At 44.2% G+C, this 23,029-nt stretch overlaps 1 pseudogene; it reads right to left on the reverse strand.

Annotated features, from left to right (window-relative positions):
• The window catches only part of LOC115160068 (cAMP-specific 3',5'-cyclic phosphodiesterase 4D-like), a 359,418-nt pseudogene that overhangs the window by 279,846 nt on the left and 56,543 nt on the right, over positions 1-23,029 (reverse strand).

The following is a 23,029-nucleotide window of genomic DNA, read 5'->3' on the forward strand; positions in this document are numbered from 1 at the left end:
ATACCACCTGGTGAGAAAACATAAGGGAGTGACATATAAAGGGGAGGAAATGATGAAGGTAATGAAGTCCAGGTGTGCATCATAATGATTAACAGGTGCATGTAATGATGAGTGCCATGTATGCGTAATGATGAATCACAGGACCGGTGGTTAGTATTCTGGCGACCTTCGTACGCCGGAGCGGAAGAGCAGGAGAAGATGTGACATGCTAGCCTGCAGTAATTACATCAAACTTGTGACTCTACAAACTTGTTGGATGCATTTGCTGTTTGTTTTGGTTGTGTTTCAGATTATTTTGTGCCCAATAGAAATTATTGGAGTCACTTTTATTTAAGTAAGAATAGAATATGTTTCTGAACACTTCTACATTAAGGTGGACGCTACCATAATTACGGATAGTCTTGAATGAATCGTGAATAATGATGAGTGAGAATGTTACAGAAGTATGCTAACCTCTCACCATTACAATAGCAGGGGAGGTTAGCATTTTTGGGTGGGTATGATATTTGTGCGTCTAACTTTCTCACTCATCATTATTCATGATTCATTCAGGACTATCCGTAACCATGGTAGCATCCACATGAATGTAGACGTGTTTAGAAACAAATTATATTCTTATTTACAATAAAAGTGACTCCAAAATGACTCATTTATATTGTTACAGAGTTTAATGGCTGTGATAGGAGAAAACTGAGGCTGGATCGACAAAATTGTAGTAACTCTACAATACTAACCTAACTGACAGAGTGAAAAGAAGGAAGAAGCCTGTAGAGAAAAACAAATATTCCAAAACATGCGTCCTGTTTGCAACAAGGCACTAATGTAATAATACAAAAAATGTGGCATAGCAATTCACTTTTTGTCCTGAGTACAAAGTGTTATGTTTGGTGCAATGCCAATACAACACATTACTGAGTACCACTCTCAATATTTTCAAGCTGCACCAGCTGCCTCTAATTGGGAATCATACAAAAAACCCAACATAGAAAAATGTAACTAGAATATACCCCCCAGTCACGCCCTGACCTACTCTACCGTAGAAAATAAGAGCACTCAATGGTCAGGACGTGACAGTACCCACCCCCAAAGGTGCGGACTCCAGCCGCAAAACCTGAAACCAAGAGGGAGGGTTATTGGGGGTGTCTAGTGTTGGTGGTGGCTCTGGTGCAGGACGAAGAACCTTCTCATCCTGTGGATCCGCCAACATTGGAGGCGGCTCTGGTGCGGGACGCAGACCCCCCTCCGCTTGGAGCTCCCCCCACCTTCGTGGAACCGGACCGTGGATCGTCGCCAGAGGCTCCGGACCGTAGATCGTCGCTGAAGGCTCTGGACTGGGAACCCCCGCTGAAGGCTCTGGACTGCCGACCGTCGCTGGAGGCCCTGGACTGCCGACCGTCGCTGGAGACTCCGCGCCATGGATCGTCGCTGCAGGCTCCGCGCCATGGATCGTCGCTGCAGGCTCCGCGCCATGGATCGTCGCTGGAGGCTCCGCGCCATGGATCGTCGCTGGAGGCTCCGCGCCATGGATCGTCGCTGCAGGCTCCGCGCCATGGATCGTCGCTGGAGGCTCCGCGCCATGGATCGTCGCTGGAGGCTCCGGGCCATGGATCGTCGCTGGAGGCTCCGGGCCATGGATCGTCGCTGGAGGCTCCGGGCCATGGATCGTCGCTGGAGGCTTCGAACGTGGAGCCGGAACAGGTCTCACCGGACTGAGGAGACATACTGGCAGCCTGATGCGGGGAGCTGCCACAGGACTTACCAGGCTGGGGAGACACACTGGAGGCCTGGTACGTGGATCCGGAACAGGTCACACCGGACTGGGGAGACGCACTGGAGGCCGAATACGTGGAGCAGGCACAGGGCGTACCAGGCTGGAGAGATGCACTGGAGACCGGATGCGTGGAGCAGGCACAGGATATACTGGGCCGTGGAGGCGCACTGGAGGTCTGGAGCGTAGGGCTAGCATAACCCGTCCTGGCTGGATGCTCACTTTAGCCTGGCAAGTGCGGGGCGCTGGCACAGGACGCACTGGGCTGTGAAGGCGCACTGGCGACACAGTGCGTAGAGTTGGCACATGATATCCTGGACCAAGGAGGCGTACTGGAGACCAGGAGCGCTGAGCCAGCACAACCCGTCCTGGCTGAATGCTCACTTTAGCCCAGCAAATGCGGGGAGCCAGCAACGAGCACACCGGGCTGTGAATGCGGACTGGGGATACCGTATGCATCACCGCATAACAAGGTGCCTGACTGGTCACACGCTCCCCACGGTATGCTCGGGGAGTTGGCTCAGGTCTAAACCCTGACTCTGCCAATCTCCCCGTGTGCCCCCAAAATATTTTTTGGGGGAGCTGCCTCTTGGGCTTCCGTCGTTGCCGTGACTCCCGATCTCGTCGCCGTTCCTCCCTCGCTGCTTCCACCTGTTCTCATGGGAGGCGATCCCATCCGGCCTGGATCTCCTCCCACGTCCAGGATCCTTTGCCGTCCAGGATGTCCTCCCATGTCCACTCCTGGGAACGCTGCTTGGTCCTTTGGTGGTGGGAGATTCTGTGTCACGATCGTCGTAGGTAGGAGACCAAAGCGCAGCGTGGGTATCGTTCCACATCTTTTATTTTAATGTGAAACTTTGCAAAACAAACAATAAACTACAAACAAAACACAAACCGTGACGAAAGAGGTGCAACATGCACTAACTCAAAATAATCTCCCGCAAACACAGATGGGGGAAAAAACTATTACTTAAATATGATCCCCAATTAGAGACAATGATGACCAGCTGCCTCTAATTGGGAATCATACAAAAACCCCAACATAGAAAAATTAAACTAGAATAAACCCCCCAGTCACGCCCTGACCTACTCTACCATAGAAAATAAGAGCACTCAATGGTCAGGACGTGACACACTGGAAGATGAATTCACCTTTAAGCAGGACAATAACCTAAAAGACAAGGCCTCATCTACAGTGGAGTTGCTTACGAAGAAGACAGTGAATGTTCCTGAGTGGACAAGTTACAGTTTTGACTTAAAGACCTGAAAATAGTTGTCTAGCGATGATCAACAACCAATTTGGCATAATTTTTAAAAGAATAATTGGCAAATGTTGTACAATCCAGGTATGGAAAGCTCTTAGACTTGCCCAGAAAGACTCACAGCTGTAATCGCTGCCAAAGGTGCTTCTACAATGTATTGACTCAGCGATGTGAATACTTAAGTAAATGAGCTATTTCTGTATTTAATTTAATGCATTTGCAAAGATTTATAAAAACATGTTTTCACTTTGTCATTATGGGGTATTTAATCAATTTAGAATTCAGGCTGTAACACAACAAAATGTGGAATAAATCAAGGGGTATGAATACTTTCTGAAGGCACTGTATTTATATTCCAGACTCTGACATTGCTCGTTCTGATATTTCTTTATTTTTATTTTTTGTATGTGTTATTTTGTTATGCTAGGTGTTACTGTTGGAGCTAGAAAAACAAGCATTTTGCTGCACCTGTGAAAACATCTGCAAATATGTGTATGCTGACCAATACAATTTGATTTGTACACTGACATCCTCACACACCCCACAATCCATCAAAACTCCCATCCAACAACAAACTCCGGGGGCTGACCTTTTCAGATGAAACTGCCATTGTCAGAGATACTAGCAAAACACAGCTCTCCATCTTCTTTCTTTACGAGAAACCATTGAGTAATTGTTCATGAATGGGAATCATAGATCACTATTCCCATCTCATCTCCAGTTTCTCTCCAGACACTATCAATTCCTGAATATAAACCATGGCAAAGGTTTACACTCTCACAACTACAACGGGTTAGGAACGATGAAGTACACTAGAAATGGCACTTATAGTAATCCAACCAGTGTCATTCAGTATTCTCATGTATTGTCATAAATATGAATAACATGAGACTATGCTCACATCTACATGGCATCGTTTCAAGACCAACGGTATCATACAACCGAATCAAAATGAAGGGCGAGTCGCTGACCCAAAGATAATTCGGCATGAGAGATCCTGATTGGCTTTGGATGTGTCTCAAATGGCACCCTATTCCCAATATAGTGCACTACTTTTGACCAGGGCCCACAGGGTGGTACACTATAAGGGGTACACTATGTAGGAAACACTGTTCCCCCCCAAACTGGTCGATCTCCAAGGCATTCCAAGTCGATCGCCAAACATTTATGTAAAAACAAAACTATGATAAAGCCTTGTGTTCCTATTTTTTGTTATTCGTCTCGGGCTGTTGGCGGTAAGTGCACCCGATTCAGATGCCCTGCGCGCTGGGTAGGCGAACAACTTCTGCCTTCCCCGGCGGGCCCAGAGAGCAAATCAAGTACACTGTAGGCCTAACGCAGGCCAAACGGATGGCTCAGATTACCGTGTCTGCAGTAACGTAGCAGGCATTAAAGAAAGCTACAGCAAAGTTGGTACTGTGAGATTTCAAAACGTTTAAAACCATGATTAGAGAGAGACCGTCAATGAATACAGCAAAGAGATGCAGTTTTTATAAGGGAGTTCATGTTTAAGTTCTTACTCAGCTGTCGCGACTTCCGCCCGAAGTCGGTTCCCCTCCTTGTTCGGGCGGCGTTCGGCGGTCGACGTCACCGGTCTTCTAGCCATCACCGATCCACCTTTTAATTTTCCATTTGTTTTGTCTTGTTTTCCCACACACCTGGTTTACATTTCCCTCATTACTTGTCGTGTATTTAACCCTCTGTTCCCCCCATGTCTGTGTGTGAAATCGGAAGCGTGCCAACCTTTACAATAAACAATACACGACAAGTAATGAGGGAAATGTAAACCAGGTGTGTGGGAAAACAAGACAAAACAAATGGAAAATTAAAAGGTGGATCGGTTTATTGTCAAGGTTGGCACGCTTCCGGCTGGTTTGCGCCGGGTTTTGTTTTATTACCCATGCTTTGTGGCAGCCGGTACTTTGTACTTTGGTTTTGTACTTTGTGCTACCTTACTTGTTCGATTGGGCGTTTGTTTAGTGACGTGGTTGCGTTCTGTTCAGATGATTGCCTAAGTAAAGTGCTTTGTCCACTCATCTCTGCTCTCCTGCGCCTGACTCCCATGCACCAGCTACACTCACCCCTTGACATCAGCACTGTCAACACTTTATATTCAATACTTTTATAAGCCATAAAATGCACGTTCTTCCTATTTCCACTCAGTGCTACAACAAGCACTGCAGCAGTAATGAATGAGTAGGAAAGTAAAACCTATAGGCTTGTGTTATTATTAGCGGCTTGGGTCTTTTTTAATATCGAGGAATATTTCACTTTCTCTGTTCATGGGAGTAACAACATGAATTCGTGCATGAGGCAGAAATAATGTGGTGTGACTTGAGTTTCGCCATTAGATGGAAGACGGGGTCCCTTTTAGGTCTGTGTCAGCAGAGGAAAGGGAGAGCGGAGGGATGTTGAGATGCTGCTCTCACCCTCCGCTGAGACTGACAATCAGATGCAGGCTCCATCAGCCAAGTAAAATAAAAAATAAAAAGCTAATTATTTAAATGTATGCTCACTCAGCTGTGCCTCACAAGTAATACAACAACGGATCTATTACCAGTGTGATCATATAGCCTACCTCAAAATGGCTCGAACAACAATGCATTGGCAGGGCAATTCAAGCAAAGATAATATATGGTCGTCATTTATTGGGCCTATAGCTTACTGCACAAACCTTATTGCTGCAGTACTGTTTTTAATTGGTTAAAGTTGCATAGGCTTACGTTTTTGAAGTCATGTAAAAAAAATCTGAGCGGTAGATCTCGGTTTGCACTTTGACTCAGAAAAGTTGGGGACCACTGTTCTAGAGTTTTCCCTGTTAACACTATGAACGTTTCCCTTTACTGTGGCAACTGTGATCGAATCAACGCAATATTAGCCACTTTCAATGCAACATACCAAAACTAAATGAACTATGCAAGATAATTTGTTAACATTTGAGCTGACACTCTTATCCAGAGCAACTTACAGGAGCAATTAGGGTTAAGTGCCTGGCTCAAGGGCACGTTGGCAGATTTTTCAAATAATTGGTTCAGGGATTCGAACCAGCAACCTTTCAGTTACTGGCCCAATGCTCTTAACCACTAGGCTACTTGCCGTCCCTGTTGTTGGCAGAACGCATCGGTGTAGGATTCTATTGCATTGACACGCACTACTCAGCCCGTATTCATAAACAATTAGAGCTGCAGTAGGTCTATATGCAAATAGACCATTGCCATATATGGATCTGTGCCATTTACTTTGAACTGGACTGTGTTTACAGCATAAGCGGTCATGAGTAGATGTGATTGTTTTGAGATCATAGCGAGAGCTGCATGTTGCCACGTGTGCACATTTTGTTCATATCCTTTGCTAGTTAGTGAGTTATTAGCCCAGTTATAGATCATTTAGAGTCAGTAATAGGAGAGTGATTGCTTCCTACAATAGCACAAAAGGTAAACATTTCTAGACTGAAAAGAGTAAAGAGATTTTTTGTTGTTGTCTCTCACACACCCACAAAAATAAATGATGGGTGGATAAACCATAGCTGCAACTATAAGTAAGAGGGAGAACGATTGCTGTGCCAAGGTGCACATAGCGAATCTAGAAATAATAAAAAGGTATATTAACAGTTAGGACTATAACAAAGGTTCTATCTACCTGTGAAACTCTATTCTGCAGAGAGGAAAACAAGGGCAAATCAATTTTGTGAGGACCTTTTTGAAGTTGACACTGACACACAAAGTGTGTGGACATTGAAAGAGCCGACCGTGGCTTGAAGTGGAGAGATTGCAGTTTTCTGGCTGAAGGACACTGTGTTCTTCAAATCAAAACCCAGTAGTATACGTTTGCATTGATGAGTCACACGTAGACACATTACGCTCAAAGTAAAGCTGATCACATTTAACACGAGTCACCAAAATGCTTATTGCCTACTGTATGTCATCCACAGGCTTTCAAGGGGCAACTACCATCGTAATTCAGACTAGAGTTTAATGGTCTTTGTGCTGTCTGAATGGAGAGCAGATTGCATCCACTCCATGATTGTAAATTACAAAGACCATATGCATTTATACTCACACATATACTGACACACATAGCCAGACATTTTAAGGAGCACAGATACACACACACACACACACACACACACACACACACACACTCAATACTGAAAAGACCACTAAAGCTTCCCTGAGTCTCCTTGTCTGACTCTTTCACTGTCGCTCTCCCTCTCTCGCTCACCCACCTGTCTCATTCTCTCCCTCACTCAAACACACATCATTCCACATCCCATGACCCTGCCACCAGACCTTTGTCTCCACATGCAGTCTCCTGTCTCGCCTACCTGCTGGTGTCTGCTGAGGTGATGGCGATGAGCGGGGGGATCCTGAGGGCGAGGCTAGTGGGCCGAGGGATCTGCTCCGTCTCTGGCCTCGGGGCCCAGTCACGCTGCTCCGCCTGCCTAAAGGCCAATGGGGGAAGCTGCAGGTTCCGGCAGGAGAGCCTCCGCACCTGGAAAGTCTCCATCTCCACGCCCAGACCTGGCTCTGGAGAGTCATCGTCAGAAACCTGCAGGGGATGGGAGAGAGCAGGACCTCCATAAATGATCAGGGATCTTATTCAAGGCTATTTGTCACATCCTGACCAGTAAAAGGGGTCATTTGTCATTGTAGTATGGTGAGGGCGTGGCAGGGGGTGTTGTTTTGGTGTGTTTTGGGGTTGGTTTGTTTCACGGGGATTTGTTCTAGTTTTCATTTTCTATGTTCATTTTCTATGTGTGGCCGAGTATGGTTTCTAATCAGAGGCAGGTGTCTTTCGTTGTCTCTGATTGGAAGCCATACTTAGGCAGCCTGTTTTTTCCTTTGGGTTTGTGGGTGGTTGTTTTTTCGTATAGTCCGTGTACCTTACGGAACTGTCGTATGTCGTTGTGTTATATTTTGTTTAAGTGTTCACCTTATCTAAATAAAAGAAGATGAGCACTCAACACGCTGCGTTTTGGTCCGCTCCTTCCGACAGATGTGACACTATTAAAGAGAAGGTTTGAATCTGGGGCTGTATAATAGGTCAATGTTATGAGGAAATGTGTTAATTCAGACTTTTATTGATTAATATCAATCAGAATGCTCAATATAAGGCGAGATAGACAGAAAGGTTTATACAAATCTCTGCTGTTGAAAACGAAATGTTAGTCTAAGATAAATGTGAGATAATGTCTAGATGCTTTTTATAAAGATCAAGTGGAGATCAACTTTATAAATGCATTGGCAGGGCTGATGAGACAGTGGATTGCGCAGTCAGATGGAACAGAGTAAATAGGCATTTTAATGTCATAGATTTAGCCGGTGGTAACTTGTGGAATAGACAGTGGCTGGAATGCGGTTTGAACCAATCAGAATTCAGGATTAAACCCACCCGTTGTATGATGATGATTATTATCAATCAGAATGCTAAACAGAAGATGAGTAAGGTTAATACGCGAAGGTGTTATGTCTGGACTTAGTGTACTCCAGTTATGTTTCCTATGAGAGTGGTTTTACCTCAGAATACAGATTCAGATTGTATTTTCTGTCAAGTTGTCAGTTTGTTTGGCGAAGTCCAGTAGGTTATCTAATTGTCAGTCAGGGAGGCACAGTACTCTAAATGCAAGATAGGTGAAACTCATAATAGATGACTGTTCCTGCAGTTCAACAAAATAGATATTTGATGCAGTATCAAATTAGTATGGTGGCGCCATCCCAAGGCTGAATTTCAGTTTTGAGCCTGAATTAATTTCCATCTAGGCCAAGAGCCCCACCAGGGATTAAATGTCATCTAAAGATGTGATCTTTGGTTCATATTGGATGTACGTGACTTTAATTAATGGGAAGGTTAAACTGAGATGATCCATAGAGGAGCCTGCTTGTGCTTCGAATTGTAAAATAAGTGTACCCTGCATTCATACGGTCTACAGTACAAATATAACTAGAACATGTATTTTCTGAAAACCATTGGTATTACTAGGATGCAGACTGACTCATATTGTAAAGGTAGGCATTCTGGACAGAAAGTCAAGGCCGCATCATATCAACCAGTCACAGCATCTTCCAGCAGTATAAACTATGATGAAGCAATGATAATAAACTATTTTTAATGAATATGAAACATTTCTGATTGCACACACCAAGCACAAGCGCACCACTTTACAGTCATGTTCAAATGCATATAACAAACACAATGGATTTCGCTGTATTTCGCAATCCGCGAAAATAGACTGTTTCTTGTGAAAACATTTTGAGAATCAGGAAACAAAATGAGGTGAGCACTAGCAAGGCAATTTACAGTGCTGGCACAAACGTATACCTCCAGGCTTTAACTGCACAACCATGTGGTCAAATGGTGAAGGGGGAATCGGAGAGCAAGGCCACACAGGTCTGAATGAAGACGTATTCACATTTCACACAAACAGTGTAATATTATGTGAAGGCTATCAATGGAATATCACTGGTGTGAATATTCAGTCAATGTTCTACCGGTCCTAGACTACAGCGACATCATCTATATGAATGCAGCTGCCAATACACTGAAACCATTGGATGCAGTTTATCACAGCGCTTTATTACGGGTCGACAGGTTCAGTACACATCACTGCATTCTATATCAGAAAGCAGGTTGGCCCTCTTTGAAGTCTCGCAGATCGATGCACTGCTCTCTTTTTGTTTCTAAGATTATTTTACAAAAACTCCCGTTGTACCTAACATCATTAATGTAACGGTCGTCGTACGTAGTGGACCAAGGCGCAGCGGGTTGAGTGCTCATAGTGACTTTATTGAACACGTAACAAACAAAACGATCGAACGAACAGGATTGCAGGCTAAACACACAGCTATGCAACAACAACTTCCCACCAAGGGACAGGTGAAACAGGGCTACCTAAGTATGACTCTCAATCAGCAACAACGATGTACAGCTGTTCCTGATTGAGAGCCATACCAGGCCAAACAAAGAAATACACAACATAGAAAACCATAGAAATACAACACAAGAACATTACCCAAAAACCCCGGAACACATAAATTAAACACCCCTCTTACATAAATACATATCCCATTAAACCCTGAACCACAAAACAAATACCCCCTGCCACATCCTGACCAAACTAAAATAACCAATAACCCCTTATACTGGTCAGGACGTGACAGTACCCACCACCCACAAAAGGTGCAGACCCCGGATGCACCTCACACATAAACACAAAATAAACCCCCCCAAACTAAAGGGAGGGAAGGGAGGGTGGCTGCCGTCACCGACGGTTCCCGTGCTACACCCCCCCTCCCCAATCCTCCTACTGTGGAGGTGGCTCAGGCTCTGGCCTTAGTCCACCACCTAACCTGTCCACCCCCGCTGAATACCTCTAGCTGAGGCACGTCGCTGTAGACCTCTAGCTGAGGCACGTCGCTGTAGACCTCTAGCTGAGGCACGTCGCTGTAGACCTCTAGCTGAGGCACGTCGCTGTAGACCTCTAGCTGAGGCACGTCGCTGTAGACCTCAGGCTGAAGCACTTCGCTGTAGACCTCAGGCAGACGGACGATTCTGGGAGCTCCGGACTGTAGGCCACCTCACTCGGTTCCGGACTGTAGGCCGTCTCACTCGGTTCCGGACTGTAGGCCGTCTCACTCGCTTCCGGACTGTAGGCCGCCTCACTCGCTTCCGGACTGTAGGCCGCCTCACTCGGTTCCGGACTGTAGGCCGCCTCACTCGGTTCCGGACTGTAGGCCGCCTCACTCGGTTCCGGACTGTAGGCCGCCTCACTCGGTTCCGGACTGTAGGCCGCCTCACTCGGTTCCGGACTGTAGGCCGCCTCACTCGGTTCCGGACTGTAGGACGCCTCACTCGGTTCCGGACTGTAGGCCATCTCTGGACGGGGGTACTGTCGTCGGAAGCTCTGGACGGGGGTACTGTCGTCGGAAGCTCTGGACGGGGGTACTGTCATCGGAAGCTCTGGACGGGGACTGCGCACTGAAAGCCTGATGTGTGGGGCTGGTAGTGGAGATGCCAGACTGGATACACGCACCCCAAGGCTAGTGCGGGGAGCAGGAACAGGATGAGTTGGACTGGGCTGACGCACTGGAGGCCTGGTGCGTTGGCCTGGTACTGTCTTCACTAGACGGCTAGCACGCACCTCAGGAAAAGTATGGAGAGCTGACTCAGGTGACATCAATTTTAGGACACGCTCCGTAGGGTGAATGTCGTGCCTAAAACGCCAACACAGCAGCTCTCTCATAGTTTTCTCCTCCAATTTTCCCGTCAACTCCTTTACAGTCTCTGCTTCGCTCACCTCCAATTTTACCCCGACTGGCTCTGGTTCCATCCTCGGCTCCGCCAATCTGTCCGTGTGCCCCCCAACATTTTTTATTGGGGCTGCCTCTCAGGCTTAAATGCCAACCGTGTGTATAGAGCCTCATACCGGCGCCGCTCCACCTTGGTTGCCTCTATCTCCTCCGGTGGGCGACGGTATTCCCCAGCCTGGTGCCATGGTCCAGCCCCGTCCAGGATCTCCTCCCATGTCCAAATTTCCGTATAGTCCACATAATTCTTCTGTTGCTCCTTACCCCGCTGCTTGGTCCATTTGGGGTGGGAAGTTCTGTAACGTTCGTCGTACGTAGTGGACCAAGGCGCAGCGGGTTGAGTGCTCATAGTGACTTTATTGAACACGTAACAAACAAACAAACAAGCAAAACAAGAACACGATCGCACGAACAGGATTGCATGCTAAACACACAGCTATGCAACAACAACTTCCCACCAAGGGACAGGTGAAACAGGGCTACCTAAGTATGACTCTCAATCAGCAACAACGATGTACAGCTGTTCCTGATTGAGAGCCATACCAGGCCAAACAAAGAAATACACAACATAGAAAACCATAGAAATACAAAACAAGAACATTACCCAAAAACCCCGGAACACATAAATTAAACACCCCTCTTACATAAATACATATCCCATTAAACCCCGAACCACATAAAATAAATACCCCCTGCCACGTCCTGACCAAACTACAATAACCAATAACCCCTTATACTGGTCAGGACGTGACAATTAATCACTTTTAGAAGTACAAGTTACCATACACGTTCTCAGGGACGGCTAACTCTGGAAATTCCATTGGTCTCTACAGAGTTAGGTAAATCAGAGTTTAGTTTTTTTGAACTCTCTCAAATTGGATGAATTGGTGCCATTTCAGATGGCTGATTGAGGACCTCTTTAACTAAGAATATGTTTGAAGAGTTTCATTCTAAAATGCTATACAGGATACAGTGAGGGAAATGTTGGTAAATGAGCTTTTATTGTTTGAAGAACTTATGAAAGACATTGGTGTTTTTTTTACTATTTAATCATGGCATAACTTGATGGTTTCATTTCAGAGACAAATAATCATGTTTTATGGAAAATGCTATCACTCTCAGACAAATGAGTAGTACTGCTAGGTTTTAAACAGTCAAATGTAACAAATAACTACATTTTTAATAAAGAACTGTACAAATGATACATTTGTGACATCAATATACACTGCTCAACAAAAATAAAGGGAACACTTAAACAACACAATGTAACTCCAAGTCAATCACACTTCTGTGAAATCAAACTGTCCACTTAGGAAGCAACACTGACTGACAATACATTTCACATGCTGTTGTGCAAATGGAATAGACAACAGGTGGAAATTATAGGCAATTAGCAAGACACCCCCAATAAAGGAGTGGTTCTGCAGGTGGTGACCACAGACCTCTTCTCAGTTCCTATGCTTCCTGGCTGATGTTTTGGTCACTTTTGAATGCTGGCGGTGCTTTCACTCTAGTGGTAGCATGAGACGGAGTCTACAACACCCACAAGTCAGGTAGTGCAGCTCATCCAGGATGGCACATCAATGCGAGCTGTGGCAAGAAGGTTTGCTGTGTCTGTCAGCGTAGTGTCCAGAGCATGGAGGCGCTACCAGGAGACAGGCCAGTACATCAGGAGACGTGGAGGAGGCCGTAGGAGGGCAACAACCCAGCAGCAGGACCGCTACCTCCGCCTTTGTGCAAGGAGGAGCAGGAAAAGCACTGCCAGAGCCCTGCAAAATGACCTCCAGCAGGCCACAAATGTGCATGTGTCTGCTCAAACGGTCAGAAACAGACTCCATAAGGGTGGTATGAGGGCCCGATGTCCACAGGTGGGGGTTGTGCTTACAGCCCAACACCGTGCAGGACGTTTGGCATTTGCCAGAGAACACCAAGATTGGCAAATTCGCCACTGGCGCCCTGTGCTCTTCACAGATGAAAGCAGGTTCACACTGAGCACATGTGACAGACGTGACAGAGTCTGGAGACTCCGTGGAGAACGTTCTGCTGCCTGCAACATCCTCCAGCATGACCGGTTTGGCGGTGGGTCAGTCATGGTGTGGGGTGGTCTGACTGCCATTAGGTACCGAGATGAGATCCTCAGACCCCTTGTGAGACCATATGCTGGTGCGGTTGGCCCTGGGTTCCTCCTAATGCAAGACAATGCTAGACCTCATGTGGCTGGAGTGTGTCAGCAGTTCCTGCAAGAGGAAGGCATTGATGCTATGGACTGGCCCGCCCGTTCCCCAGACCTGAATCCAATTGAGCACATCTGGGACATCATGTCTCGCTCCATCCACCAATGCCACGTTGCACCACAGACTGTCCAGGAGTTGGCGGATGCTTTAGTCCAGGTCTGGGAGGAGATCCCTCAGGAGACCATCCTCCACCTCATCAGGAGCATGCCCAGGCGTTGTAGGGAGGTCATACAGGCACGTGGAGGCCAAACACTACTGAGCCTCATTTTGACTTGTTTTAAGGACATTACATCAAAGTTGGATCAGCCTGTAGTGTGGTGTTCCACTTTAATTTTGAGTGTGACTCCAAATCCAGACCTCCATGGGTTGATAAATTGGATTTCCATTGATTATTTTTGTGTGATTTTGTTGTCAGCACATTCAACTATGTAAAGAAAAAAGTATTTAATAAGATTATTTAATTCATTCAGATCTAGGATGTGTTATTTTAGTGTTCCCTTTATTTTTTTGAGCAGTATATATGTTTTTAAATATAAAAATATATATTTAATACAGTAATATGAGCTATGTACTTAAAACATTTACATTTGCCCTTTTCAGTAATTTAGCAGATGGTCTTATCTATTGCAATTTACAGTAAGTGTACTCATCTCAAGATAACTAGGTGAGACAACCACATACCACACTCAAATAGGATGCGGACAACCCAGTACATCACTGGGGCTGAGCTCCCTGCCATCCAGGATCTTTATACCAGGCAGTGTGAAAGGAAGGCCTGGAAAATCGTTAAAGACTCCAACCACCCAAGCCATAGAATATTTACTCTGTTTCCGCACGGCAAGTGGTACCGGTGCATCAAGTCTGACATCAACAGGCTCCTGAACAGCTTCTATCCCCAAGCCATAAGACTGCTAAATAGCAAACTAAATAGCTAACAAAATAATTGCTACACGGACTATTTGAGTTGACCTTTGTATTTTATTATTATTTTTGCACTGTCTCTATGCACACTCACAGGGCACTACACACTCACAGGGCACTACACACTCACAGGGCACTGCACACTCACAGGGCGCTACACACTCACAGGGCGCTACACACTCACAGGGCACTACACACTCACAGGGCACTGCACACTCACAGGGCACTACACACTCACAGGGCACTACACACTCACTCACAGGGCACTACACACTCACAGGGCACTACACACTCACTCACAGAGCACTACACACTCACAGAGCACTACACACTCACAGGGCACTACACACTCACAGGGCACTACACACTCACAGGGCACTACACACTCACAGGGCACTACACACTCACTCACAGGGCACTACACACTCACAGGGCACTACACACTCACAGAGCACTACACACTCACAGGGCACTACACACTCACAGGGCACTACACACTCACTCACAGGGCACTACACACTCACAGGGCACTACACACTCACAGGGCACTACACACTCACAGGACACTACACCCTCACAGGGCACTACACACTCACAGAGCACTACACACTCACAGGGCACTACACACTCACAGGGTACTACACACTCACAGGGCACTACACACTCACAGGGCACTACACACTCACAGGGCACTACACACTCACAGGGCACTGCACACTCACAGGGCGCTACACACTCACAGGGCACTACACACTCACAGGGCACTACACACACACACACAGGACACTACACACTCACAGGGAACTACACATTCACAGGGCACTACACACTCACAGAGCACTACACACTCACAGGACACTACACACTCACAGAGCACTACACACTCACAGAGTACTACACACTCACAGGGCGCTACACACTCACAGGGCACTGCACACTCACAGGGCACTACACACTCACAGGGCACTACACACTCACAGGGCACTGCACACTCATGCACACTGACACTCCCAACACACACACCAACACTCACTACATCATTTTCTCACACAAACGTACATTTATACTGACTACACATACGCACACCCACTCACATACAATCATCATATACGCTGCTGTTACTCTGGTCATCATACATGTATATCCTGATGCCTAGTCACCTTACCCCTATACATATCTATCTCTATTGATCCAATATCCCCGGCCCATTGTAAATGTGTTACTGGAACTGACTGACCCTGTATATAGTATACTTACTTACTTTATCGTGTTCTTATTATTTTTATATCTTGTGGGTTTTTGTTCTACCTTGTTATTTTTTTGGTATTACATTGTTATTGATTAGTGCATTGTTGGGGTTAGAGCTGGCAAGAAAGGCATTTCAGTGTTCTTTAAAACTTAAAACTTGAAACTTGATACGAACATTTCATTCCAGCTAAACAATGGATAAATAGCTTTTTGCAACAAAAAAAAACCATTTTCATTCATCTCAAATCTATAAATAAAAAATCTGAGAACAGTAATATTTTACAAACACAAATGTAAATTATTGGTGTATACAGTGCTTTGGAAATAAACTTTGTTTGTTTTATATGACTGTGTTTTGTAACTCTGCTTTGCTTTTCATATGGTATTAATGTGGATATTTTTGTAATTGTCACGTCCTGACCAGTAAAGGGGTTATTTGTTCTTATAGTTTGGTCAGGACGTGGCAGGGGGTATTTGTTTTATGTGGTTCAGGGTGTGTTTGTGTATGTGTTCATGTAGAGGGGGTATTTGGTTTATATGGTTCGGGGTGGTTGTGTATGTAGAGGGGTATTTGATTTATTAGTCCAGGGTTTTGGTTATTGTTCTATGTTAGTTTATTTCTATGTTCAGTCTAGTCGTTTGTATTTCTATGTTTAGCTAATTGGTGTTGGGGCCATCAGTTGGAGGCAGCTGTCTATTGTTGCCTCCGACGACAGTACCCCCGTCCTGGGATTTTGTGGGAGATTGTTTCTTGTTTTGCTGTGTGCCTGACGAGACTGTCTAGTTTGTTTGTTTTTTGTATACGTTGTTTGTGTTTTTCCTTCTTCACTAATAAAAAGAAGATGAGTATAAATTTTCCCGCTGCGTTTTGGTCTACACCCTACGACACCCGTGACAGTAATACAAGTCCAATCTGTAAAAGAGACCTTGGTCAAAAAATGTCAAATATTTTGACATTTTTAACAGAGGATTTCAAAACCAAATCTCTTCATAATTGATAAGTACTGTATATGATATAGTCAGACATATATCGTATGTCATGTGCTCATATTATGCAACAGTTAATTATAACTTAATAAGTAAAGGGTTATTAATGGGTATCAGAGATCATTTGTAAAGGGTACTAATGAGAATCAGAGATCATTAGTAAAAGGTTATTAAAACTTCTTCGGGATTGGTGTCCCATCCATGGGGCGGTTGAGCTAACGTAGCCTAATGCGATTAGCATGAGGTTGTAAGTAACAAGAACATTTCCACATAGACATATCTGATATTGGCAGAAATCTTAAATACTTGTTAATCTAACTGCACTGTCCAATTTACAGTAGCTATTACAGTGAAAGAATACCATGCTATTGTTTGAGGATAGTGCACAATTTTGAACATGACAAGTTATTAATAAACAAATTAGGCACATTTGGGCAGTCTAGATACAACATTTTGAACAGAAATGCAATGGTTCATTGGATCAGTCTAAAACTTTGCACATACACTGTTGCCATCTAGTGGCCAAAATCTAAATTGCACCTGGGCTGGAATAATACATTATGGCCTTTCCCTTGCATTTCAAAGATGGTACAAAAAAAATATAAAAGAATGGTTGTTTTCTTCTTTGTATTATCTTTTACCAGATCTATTGTGTTATATTCTCCTACATTCCTTTCACATTTCCACAAACTTCAAAGTGTTTCCTTTCAAATGGTACGAAGAATATGCATATCCTTACTTCAGGGCCTGGGCTATTGGCAGTTAGATTTGGGTATGTCATTTTAGGTGAAAATTGAAAAAAGGGGAGGATCCTTAATGGGTATCAGAGATCATTAGTAAAGGGTTACAAATGGTATCAGAGATCATTAGTAAAGGGTTACAAATGGTATCAGAGATCATTAGTAAAGGGATATTTATGGCTTTCAGAGATCATTAGTAAAGGGATATTTATGGCTTTCAGAGATCATTAGTAAAGGGTTATTTATGGGTATCAGAGATCATTAGTTAAGGGTTACTAATGGTATCAGAGATCATTAGTAAAGGGTTATTTATGTGTATCAGAGATCATTAGTAAAGGGTTACTTATGGGTATCAGAGATCATTAGTAAAGGGTTATTTATGGGTATCAGAGATCATTAGTAAAGGGTTACTAATGGTATCAGAGATCATTAGTAAAGGGTTATTTATGTGTATCAGAGATCATTAGTAAAGGGTTACTTATGGGTATCAGAGATCATTAGTAAAGGGTTATTTATGGGTATCAGAGATCATTAGTAAAGGGTTATTTATGGGTATCAGAGATCATTAGTAAAGGGTTACTAATGGTATCAGAGATCATTTGTACCAGTTTATGAAGTTTGGGGTGAACTCCAGAAAAAAATGAGAGAGAAATAATTTTGTCTAATGAAATTGATGTTGAAAAACAGAAGCCATGCAGGGACATGGCTATTAGGAATAACAAGGTATACACATTACACACAGAACATCCCACTTCACAAGCCCATTATTCACCTTCATCCATTGACCTGCATGAACACATCCACAAAAGGCTTCCCACTGGTGCAAAACAAGTTGAATCAACGTTGTATCCTCATTTCAACGCTCTTATCCAGAGCGACTTACAGTAGTGAGTGCATACTGTTTCATACTGGTCCTCCGTGGGAATCGAATCCACACCCAGACATTGCGAGCGCCATGCTCTACCAACTGAGCCACGGGACATATGTGATGACATTGAATCAACATGGAAAACTGTTTTTGATTTGCAAAAAGTCATCAATGTAAGGGCATTAAGTATTTTTGTCACCCATCTTTAAACCTAAATCCAATGTCATGGTTATATTTTTGGTTGATTTCACATTGAATTCACATTAGTTGACAACGCAACCAAATGTAAATCAAAACTAGACTGTTGAACTGTGCCCAGTGGGTTGCCTCTTGAAAACCACTACACTCGGTAGGAATATCAGTGCGAGGCAAATGAACAAAGTCCCTATTCCGTTCCAAGGGAGCACATTCATTGCTACTTATTGATCATCCTAAGTGCCCATTAGCTATCCTGCTGGGCTGTGGTCTGGCCTAATGCCTACACTTACAATGGCCTTGAGGGACGCCACGTGTAATGAAGAACAGGGCGATGCCTTTAAGAGTGACAGCACTGCCCTACCAACTACACCCCCCCCACACACACACACATACACACACACACACACACACACAATCCTGGTGAGTGGTGAGTACTCCCTTAGGACCAAACTGAGGGAATGATTCTCATACTGGAGCGACCATAATGGGAACCTGGAGCTTCTGATTGTGTCATAAAGATATTATATTATTGATCATGTGTGATATAAGTCTTCAATATTATTGAAGACCTTGTCCTCTGCACTCTATTTCAGTACCTCATAACACGCTTTTATCCTGGGGGGTCATTAAAGGTCAGTGCTGGTACACCCTCTGAAATTGAACATTAGGGATTTGATAGCTTAATTGGTGTTCCATATTTATTTCACTGCCTCGACAGTCATTGTTCTTGAGCAGTTGTAAAAGTGCCTATTTTTTTATGCACATGAATCCTGGAAGGGGAAATGTTTTATGCAACTCTGATGCACACAAAAAAATGTGATCGTATTGTAAGTTGAAGTTTAGTTCACAGAAATGGCACAAAGATTCCCTGCAGTTGAGCAGAACTCTGCCCTTTGATGGGGAGTTTTAATTCACATCTTAAACTGATGTTTCCTTGAAAACTTCCTTGACACCCCACAATTGTATTTGTGTCGACAATCAATATTGCTTTGGTTCGTTCTAAAGGGCACCTTCAGACCCAGAGGGCTTTTTGGGTGTTTTGGGTCAACCGTGCAATATGGGCTTGACAAGCAACAACTGAAATAAGCAACTAAATCAGTGGTATTCAAAGTTGGTGTCGTGACCTTGCAGTGGGGTTGCCAAAGTTTAATTAAAAAAAGGAAACAAAAAAGATGAGTACAGATTATTGTATGGAACAATATACAAACATTTTTCAGAAAGATCATTTGAGAAATACAATTTTATTGAGTAAAGGTTTTTTATTGGTTTCTTTTCATTTCGGAAATGCAATGAATGAAAGGTTTTTATGTCAGTAAAGGTAGAGGCAAGATGCAGTAGAAGGTATAGGATACAGTATATACATATGAGATGAGTAATGTAGGATACGTAGACATTATTAAAGTGCCGTTATTTAAAGTGACTAGTGATACCTTTATTAAGTCCATTTATTAATGTGGCCAGAGATTTGAGTCTCTATGTAGGCAGCAGTCTCTCTATGTTAGTGATTGCTGTTTAACAGTCTGATGGCCTTGAGATAGAAGATGTTTTTTAGTCTCTCGGCCCCAGCTTTGATGTACATGTACTGACCTCGCCTTCTGAATGATAGAGGGGTGAACAGGCAGTGGCTCGGGTGGTTGTTGTCCTTGATGATCTTTTTGGCCTTCCTGTGACATTGGGTGCTGTAGGTGTCCTGAAGGGCAGGTAGTTTGCCCCCGGTGATGCGTTGTGCAGACCGCACTACCATTTGGAGAGCCTTGCGGTTGTGGGCGGAGCAGTTGCCGTACCAGGCGGTGATACAGCCCGACAGGATGCTCTCGATTGTGCATCTGTAAAAGTTTGTGAGTGTTTTCGGTGACAAGCTAAATTTCTTGAGGTTGAAGAGGCTCTGTTGCGCCTTCTTCACCATGCTGTCTGTGTGGGTGGACCATTTCAGTTTGTCTGTTATGTGTATGCCGAGGAACTTAAAACTTTCCACCATTTCCACTACTGTCCCGTCGATGTGGATGGGGGGATGCTCCCTCTGCTGTTTCCTGAGGTCCACGATCATCTCCTTTGTTTTGTTGACGTTGAGTGAGAGGTTATTTTCCTAACACCACACTCCGACAGTCCTCACCTCCTCCCTGTAGGCCGTCTCGTCGTTGTTGGTAATCAAGCCTACCACTGTGGTGTCGTCTGCAAACTTGAGGATTGAGTTGGAGGCGTGCATGGCCACGTAGTCATGGGTGAACAGAGCGTACAGGAGAGGGCTGAGAACGCACCCTTGTGGGGCCCCAGTGTTGAGGATCAGCGGGGTGGAGATGTTGTTTCCTAACCTCACCACCTGGGGGCGGCCCGTCAGAAAGTCCAGGACCCAGTTGCACAGGGTGGGGTCGAGACTCAGACGTTCTTGTATATCATTTTTGCACGAGATAACCACTGTTTTGTTTTATTTTCTATTTTTTTGTATTCATTAGGATCCCCGCAGCTACTCTTCCTGGAGTCCAAACATTAAAACAATTACATCACAACAAAACAATTGCAAACTATAAAATCACTGTCACAACGTTTTTAATAATTTTGTTAGTTATTCTTCCTATTTCAGTCATACGAGAGCGCAGTAATGTCATAAATTAGGAATTATGTTTTAATTTTTGCAGTTGGAGAGGGGACAAAAACGCTACATTGGGAACCGCTGCAGCAGCAAAGCAGATTGGTGCTGAGAGGTTGTCGCTGCAACTACAAACGTAATCTAGAGACAAATCAAGGTGGCAATAGAGATTCTCACAGAAAAATTGTTGGCAACAGTGCTAGTGCAGTTCAAGGAGGACAATTTCTATTGAAACTGGTCTGGGTTCACTTAAAAATTGCATTTATTGACTAACAAACCATGTACATAAACCTATACTAGCCATGATGCCAAAATTTATCTATACAGTACCCGTTTGGCTAATGTCTCATCTATCAACCGTGATCACAGTTCATGCAGTACTGACAGCTGTGTGGACATGACAACCAGTGGACAGCTATTTCTCAGTGAGAATCACTATTGCCTGCTTGATTTTTCGCTAGATAACGTTTTGCCATTGTCATAACAAGCTTTTTCATGTTGCCAGTTGTCATGTTTAACTAACTAGCTACCTAAAATAGCCACTGTGTTACAAATGCTAACTGATTTGCAAGCTAATCAAACCCCATGTTACGTTATAGGGACACATGCTAAGTTGGCTAGCTAGCTAGCCACGATGAAATGACAGCTAAATATAGATTGAGGTAGTTTTTTGCATGTTCAACTAGCTGGCTAGCTAGATTAATAATTTATATCTAGCCAGCTGGTAATTATGAAGCCAAATGTTTGCTAAATATAGCTAGTTATCTTGTATGGATTGCCATTATTGGGCTGGAAGCAGGTTAAGTGTGTACAGGGCATTTTAGTACAGCTGTAGCACTCAACAGGCAATAGCAATATATAGGACACTAATTAATTCACATTTTAACCTATTATTCTGGAATTTGTATTTCAGCATAAACCTGCTCTTCGCCACAAGTGTTGCCACGTTCGCGGTTTTCCCGCCAAATTGGGATACTTTGAAAACGATGTCGTGGGTAAAAATGTATTGGTTGTTGGTGGTGAATTTTTGGGCTACTTCCAAATTGTACCGCAGCCGCCATAAAGTTTCTCTTATATATACAATGCATTCAGAAAGTATTCAGACCCCTTGACTTTTTCCACAAATTTTTGCAAATGTACAGTGAGGGAAAAAAGTATTTGATCCCCTGCTGATTTTGTACGTTTGCCCACTGACAAAGAAATGATCAGTCTATAATTTTAATGATTGGTTTATTTGAACAGCGAGAGACAGAATAACAACAAAAAAAACAGAAAAACGCATGTTAAAAATGTTATAAATTGATTTGCATTTTAATGAGGGAAATAAGTATTTGACCCCCTCTGCAAAACATGACTTAGTACTTGGTGGCAAAACCCTTGTTGGCAATCACAGAGGTCAGACGTTTCTTGTAGTTGGCCACCAGGTTTGCACACATCTCAGGAGGGATTTTGTCCCACTCCTCTTTGCAGATCTTCTCCAAGTCATTAAGGTTTCGAGGCTGACGTTTGGCAACTCGAACCTTCAGCTCCCTCCACAGATTTTCCATGGGATTAAGGTCTGGAGACTGGCTAGGCCACTCCAGGACCTTAATGTGCTTCTTCTTGAGCCACTCCTTTCTTGCCTTGGCCGTGTGTTTGGGGTCATTGTCATGCTGGAATACCCATCCACGACCCATTTTCAATGCCCTGGCTGAGGGAAGGAGGTTCTCACCCAAGATTTGACGGTACATGGCCCCGTCCATCGTCCCTTTGATGCGGTGAAGTTGTCCTGTCCCCTTAGCAGAAAAACACCCGCAAATCATAATGTTTCCACCTCCATGTTTGACAGTGGGGATGGTGTTCTTGGGATCATAGGCAGCATTCCTCCTCCAAACACGGCGAGTTGAGTTGATACCAAAGAGCTCCATTTTGGT

The sequence above is a fragment of the Salmo trutta genome, chromosome 23 (genome assembly GCF_901001165.1).
Source record: "Salmo trutta chromosome 23, fSalTru1.1, whole genome shotgun sequence".
Lineage (NCBI taxonomy): Eukaryota > Metazoa > Chordata > Actinopteri > Salmoniformes > Salmonidae > Salmo > Salmo trutta.